Source organism: Erinaceus europaeus, chromosome 9 (genome assembly GCF_950295315.1).
Source record: "Erinaceus europaeus chromosome 9, mEriEur2.1, whole genome shotgun sequence".
Taxonomy (NCBI): Eukaryota; Metazoa; Chordata; class Mammalia; order Eulipotyphla; family Erinaceidae; genus Erinaceus; species Erinaceus europaeus.
Window position 1 is genome coordinate 12,077,867 of NC_080170.1, and position 5,998 is coordinate 12,083,864.

The 5,998-nt window shown below is 45.2% G+C and overlaps 1 pseudogene; it reads right to left on the minus strand.

Annotated features, from left to right (window-relative positions):
- Positions 1-1,872: 1,872 nt before the first annotated feature.
- LOC132540143 (zinc finger protein 706-like) lies at positions 1,873-2,098 on the minus strand (annotated as a pseudogene).
- Positions 2,099-5,998: the final 3,900 nt, after the last annotated feature.

The following is a 5,998-nucleotide window of genomic DNA, read 5'->3' on the forward strand; positions in this document are numbered from 1 at the left end:
AATTCCCTGGACAGATGACCCCGACATGTGTCCTGAAATTCCACTTCCCTAGAGACCCAACCTAATAGGGAAAGAGAGAGGCAGCCTTGCAGTATAGATCAACCAGTCAAAGCCCTTGTTCAGCGGGGAAACAATTACAGAATCCAGACCTTCACACTTCTGCATCCAACAATGACCTTGGGTTCATACCCCCAGATGGGTAAATCTATCATGGGAAGGTATGTGATACGGAAGTCTGGTTGTGGGAATTGTATGGAGTTTGACCCTTCTTATCCTATGGATTTGATAATGTCTCGTTTTTTTTTTTAATTTATTTTTATTTAGGAAAGGATAAATTAACAAAACCAGAGGGTAGGAGCAGTACAACTACACACAATTCCCACCACCCAATCTACATATCTCATTCCCTCCCCTGATAGCTTTCCCATTCTCTATCGCTCTGTGAGCATGGACCTAGGGTCTTTATGGGTTGCAGAAGGTGGAAGGTCTGGCTTCTCCAATTGCTTCCCGCTGAACATGGTCGTCGACTGGTCGGTCCATACTTCCAGTCTGCCTCTCTCTTTCCCCCATAGGGTGGGTCCTTTGGGAATCGGAGCTCCAGGACACATTGGTTGAGTCTTCAGTCCAGGGAAGTCTGGCCGGCATCCTGATGACATCTGGAACCTGGTGACTGAAAAGAGAGTTAACATACGAAGCCAAACAAATTGTTGAGCAATCATAGACCCAAAGCTTGGAATAGTGGAGAGGAAGTGTTAGGGGGGTACTCACTGCAAACTCTAGTGTACTTCTGCTCTCAGGTATATATTTTGCACTAGTTTGTGGATACATGTGAACATATGCTCTCTCTCTTACAGAACCTGGTCTATATTTAGGTTTGGGGACTTTGTTAGAAAGTGAACCACCTGGGATGGAATTAGAGAATAGTATGCAAGGAAAGGTCTCACCAGAGTAATGAAGCTGAAGGGTTGTCATTCCACACGTGAAGTCGCTGGACACAGTCTGAGCTCAAGCATGTTGAGGTGGCAATCCTTGCATTGATTAGATTGTGATCGGCTGATGCAATATTATTTGATATGGATTGGGAGAGGCAGGCGGGAAAGTGGGCCCTATCTAAAGCTTCCAGGACTGGGGGAAATATAGGCTCTATAGTGGAGATGTGAGGTTCCTGCTGTCTTAGCTTTCAAAAATACAATGGATAGTTAATATTATCATCACATTATTTGGTAATTGGGTTAACGTTGAAAAGCCCCTTTGTTAGGGTTTGCTGTATAGTACCCAGTATCTTGTAGATAGCTGTGCCATTGGTTGCTTTTGAAGTTGAGAAAGAAGATCTGAAAGGGAAACTAAAAGCAGGAACTGACTAAATTGAAAGTAGGGCACCAAAGTAAAAACCCTGTGGTGTGGGGTAGACATGCAGCTTCCTGGACCGGTGGGGGGTGGGGGTGGGTGGGATGGGACACAGTCTTTTGGTGGTGAGAATGGTGTTTATGTACACTCCTAGTAAAGTGTAGTCACAGAAATCACTAGTTAATTAATATGAGAGGGGAAAAATTAATTGTATGTCTTGAAGTTTTTAAAACACAGACTGAGTCTTTTAAATATATAGGCTGTGTATTTGATATGCGGACTCTCTCAAAAGCCTAGACTAATGTCTCCTTTTTTAAATAAATGAAAAAAAATTTCCAAATCCTCTTCCACCCATAGGGGTTCTCTCCAGTAGGTATTCTCAGATGGATAACTTAGAATGTGATTTTTCTAAAAGGGTTGCATTAAAAGGATTTGTGTCTTGTATTATTCGACAAGCTGCACAGACTGTTAGAACTCTCAGTGATAATGCAGTTCACGGTGTTATGAATACACCCATAAATGATTTTATGCCTGACCATCAGCCAATTCTGGAGGAAGTAGAGTCTTAGGATTCTTGATTTCAACGTGTGGCTTGAAGGTCTTAGGGTCTAACATTTGTGTCCTACAGAGAGTGCAGGAATGTACTAATGTATCTTTAGCTGCAGTCTTGTGATCATGTCCTTCTTCTTTAGTACCGCTTCCTTTGAGCATTTTTCTGCTGGGACATAATCTGGTGCTGTCCACAATCCATATCTGGGTTGGGACATTCTAGCACACGGTTTGAGAAGTATGGCTAGGTACTTGGGACGGGGAATGGAATGGGGATCATAACCAGTCCTGTTTAGGCCTCTTCCACCGAACTGAAAAGGGAAAGAGGAAGCAGGAACACAATAGCTTTCCTGGCACTCTGCTGCCACTGATGTCACCGCACATGCCCACTGCCACCTTGGCCTCGGAAGAAGCCACTCCAACACATGCCTGCCCTCGCACACTGCCATAAGTTTTTTTTTTTTTTTACACGAGTAAGAAAAGAAGAAAAACAGATACCATAGCAAAACCTTTCCTCAGAACACTGTGTGTGAAACTGCGTCATGCACATGGCAAAGAACATGCTATCCAAGTGAGTTATGTGTCTGTCCCTGAACTCTGTAATCATTGATGCAGAGCACAGATGGTTTGGAGACCCATGGATCACTGTCGTATTGGTGGATTAATTGCAATAAACATTGATTGCCTTTCTCCTGGATTGTAAATCAAGGACTTCACTTAGTCTCACTACCCCTGTCAAAGGATTAAGTATAAGAATTCCTCCTGGCATCCCAAGACACACCCCCTCCCCACCTGAAAAGGGTGGGGCTCTTCTAAAATAGATGGTGTATAAACTAGATGATCTGGATTCTTTTTAGTGCTGTTTTCCAGACATTAGAACGCTTTGCATAGGTCACACTTGCCCAAACTTTTAATCGACAAATTAAATTAAATTAAATTTATCCACTATGTAATGTATTTCTTAAATGCGACCTTTAGGCTTGATCCAAGAGTCTGCCTTCTCAGAAACACTGAGGTCCACCCTCCGAGCAAGAGAGAGAAGAATGGAGCAGAGCATAGTTCTATGAAACTGGAAAATGCCATTTCTATTAAAGGTGATGAGAATGCATTCTAAGAACACATTTACAAACTTTTGGATCTCTTCTATGTTGGTCTGCTTCTAATTCTCTCTTCTAAGACCCCTTCTGTTTTGATCATCACCTTAGGTTCACTAGCATTGCTTAACGTTGCGGTCTATTTGTGGTTTATTGTTTTGTTTGAGTCCCGCACTGGTTTAATCCCCACTGGTTCATGCCCTCTTTCTACACCGCCCCCTCTCCTAGTCACATCCTGTTTTCCACCGTTTAATCACCTCTGGTTCACCCATTTTTCCTTCTACCCACCCAATATCCTACATAGAAAGTTTTCCTTACACTTCCGCCTCAGGAGACATAAAGGACAGGATTTTCTAATGAGGAGAGACTGATTGATTGCACTACATCCCCGCTCATCAATAGAGATTTGGTCCGTGACTGAGCTGTGTCCCTGGCTACTGGAATTGTCCTATTTCTCAAAGCAGTAGTGGTGAGTGAGCCCAGACGCTCACAGTGGTGCAGTATTGCTAACTAAGATTCCAGTTCCAATGTTTTATTTTTATTTTCTTGGGAGAGAGAAAAAAGGCAAATATTGCTCCACCATTTCCCTTGTCCTTGGAAAGGAAGAAGCCACGACTGAGTAGCAATACAATCACTGTGGTTGTACAAACATAAAGGGAAATTGTCTGTCTGTTATGTTTTAGACTGATTTATCTCTTTATTGGGGAAATTACTAGTTTACATTGAAAAGAACATACAGTTGTTGTTATATTTGTAAACTGTCAGTTTTCTGTAAAATATTCTCCCACTGAACTTCAGTCCTCCAGCATCCTGCACCAGGACCTGAAAGCCCCCACGTCAAGACTCATGCCACACCCCACCAAAATTCTTTACTTTAGTGTAATATACCAAAGCCAGTCCAAGTTCCAGAGAAGAGTTTCCAGTGACACAGAAAGAGACAAGCCAGAACCACACTGAGACATGGCATGTAAGTCCAGTGCTTGGTCCGTAGAACAATCTTCCCTAGATGTTGATGCTTTCCTTTGTATCTATGTTAGTGTCAGTAGAGGATGACCGCTGGGGATCAGAGGCCGTCGGGAGGATGGCAGGAACCAAGTGTTGGCTTGTTGGAGCCACTTCCTGGGGCTTCCATGAGGGTACGTGAACTCCTGTGCACATCCCAAATTGCGGGCGCCATGGTTGGGCACCCTCATTTTGTGGGAACCACACCTGGCCATCCACATATTGTGGGGGACACTGCTGGGCACACATATTTTGCGGAAACCACAGTTGGCCATCCACATATTGTGGTGAACACTGCTCAGCACCCATAATTTGTGGGAACCATAGCTGGCCATCCACATATTGTGGTGGACACTGCTGGGCACCCATATTTTGTGGAAACCACAGTTGGCCATCAACATAGTGTGGGGAACACTGCTGGGCATCCATATTTTGTGGGAATCCCTGCTGGCCACCCACATAGTGTGGGGTCCACAGCTGGTTGTTCACATATTGTGGGGACCACAACTGGCCATCAGAGGGATATAAGACCTGGTACTCAGGAGGCTGGAAATCAGGAGAAGGGGTCAGTGAGACCCCTTCTGCACAGAGAGGATCTAGAGAGAGAGGGAGAGAGAGAGAGATCAATGGCACCTGCAAACACATGAGGACATCACCCCCCAACCCCGACCACCAACCCTTGAACTCACTCGACCCAGGGGTCCTATCCAGCTCAGTCAGTCCTGGAATATATGTCCTAGGGCCTTAGTCAAATAAGAAACTGGAGGCCCTGAGAATATCTTGTTCTCTCTGCTGATGCAGGGGGAAGTTGTGCGCAGGTTAGCTCCCAGCTCTGAGCTCCGCAGGGAGTATGTGGGCCTGGCTGGCTGCAATCCCTCCCTCAAGGCCATCTAAGGCAGAGAAGGCACACACCTGAGGGATCCTCCTTTCTTCTGTATTCCAAGATCCTTTTCAGGATGTCTCCAAATGGACAGGGTAAGGGCTGGCTCCTTGGCTTCTTGTTGGCATTCTTGACAGTCCAATACATATCAGCCATGTTCTTCAACATGAGAAAACACTCTCTTTTGCTCTTCATGATGCCTCTCATACCCAGTCTCCGGGAAATGACTAGGGCTGCAATCTTGTACTTCAGATGCTCTTGCTTTCTGAGGGACTCCCATTCTTCCAGGAAAATCCTGATCTCAGCTTGACTCCAAGTTGGAACAATATTCCCCGCAATGGGGGAGGCACCTAAAAGGATGGAGAAATTGGGACGACTCCACATCACTCAGTGCACCTTTGAGTGCAAGGTTCCTCAGAGCCCCTCTTTCAATACTCAAGCCCAGACCTGCATTTACTCAGTTCTTGGGAACTGCTCCAACCATCCTCCCAGCAAAGATCAGGATTAAGAATCTGCCTAAGGCACAGCCCCTGGATAGGAGAGAGCAGTGTGTGTCTAAACCTTGCTCAAGGTCCATGCCTGACAATATAGACATTAGCAGCGAGAGAATAATCATGGTTCGGTCAATGTTTCTGTCTTTGATCATTTTCTTTCTTGTTTGCTTCTAGGGTTATCATTGGTGCTCAGTGCCATCACTATGAATCACTGCCCCTGGAAGCTGCTTCGTTCCTTCCATCTCCCTTTTTCCCTTCTTTTCTTTCTTTCTTTCTCTCTTTCTTTCTTGTTTACATTTATTCTATAGGACAGAACACCTGGGGCCCTGCTTCACCATCTGTGAAGCATCCCTGGTGTAGGTTTGGAGTGGGAGAACCTGGTTCCTTGTGTGGATGCTTGAGCATAGTACTTTGTGCACTTAAGTAGGTGCACCACCACCCAAACGCTCATTTAATGTTTCAAAGTGCTCTGAGACTGTGGAGCTGACATCCCAGTCCCAGAAGGGATTGGCACTACCTCCTGGTCTTTTCCCCACACAGGCTCAGAGACAGTGCCAGAGAGCTTCCAGGACACTGAGCTGACCCCTCTACATGAATTGCCCTTGGCCAAAGCCTCCAAGAGGAAATTACAT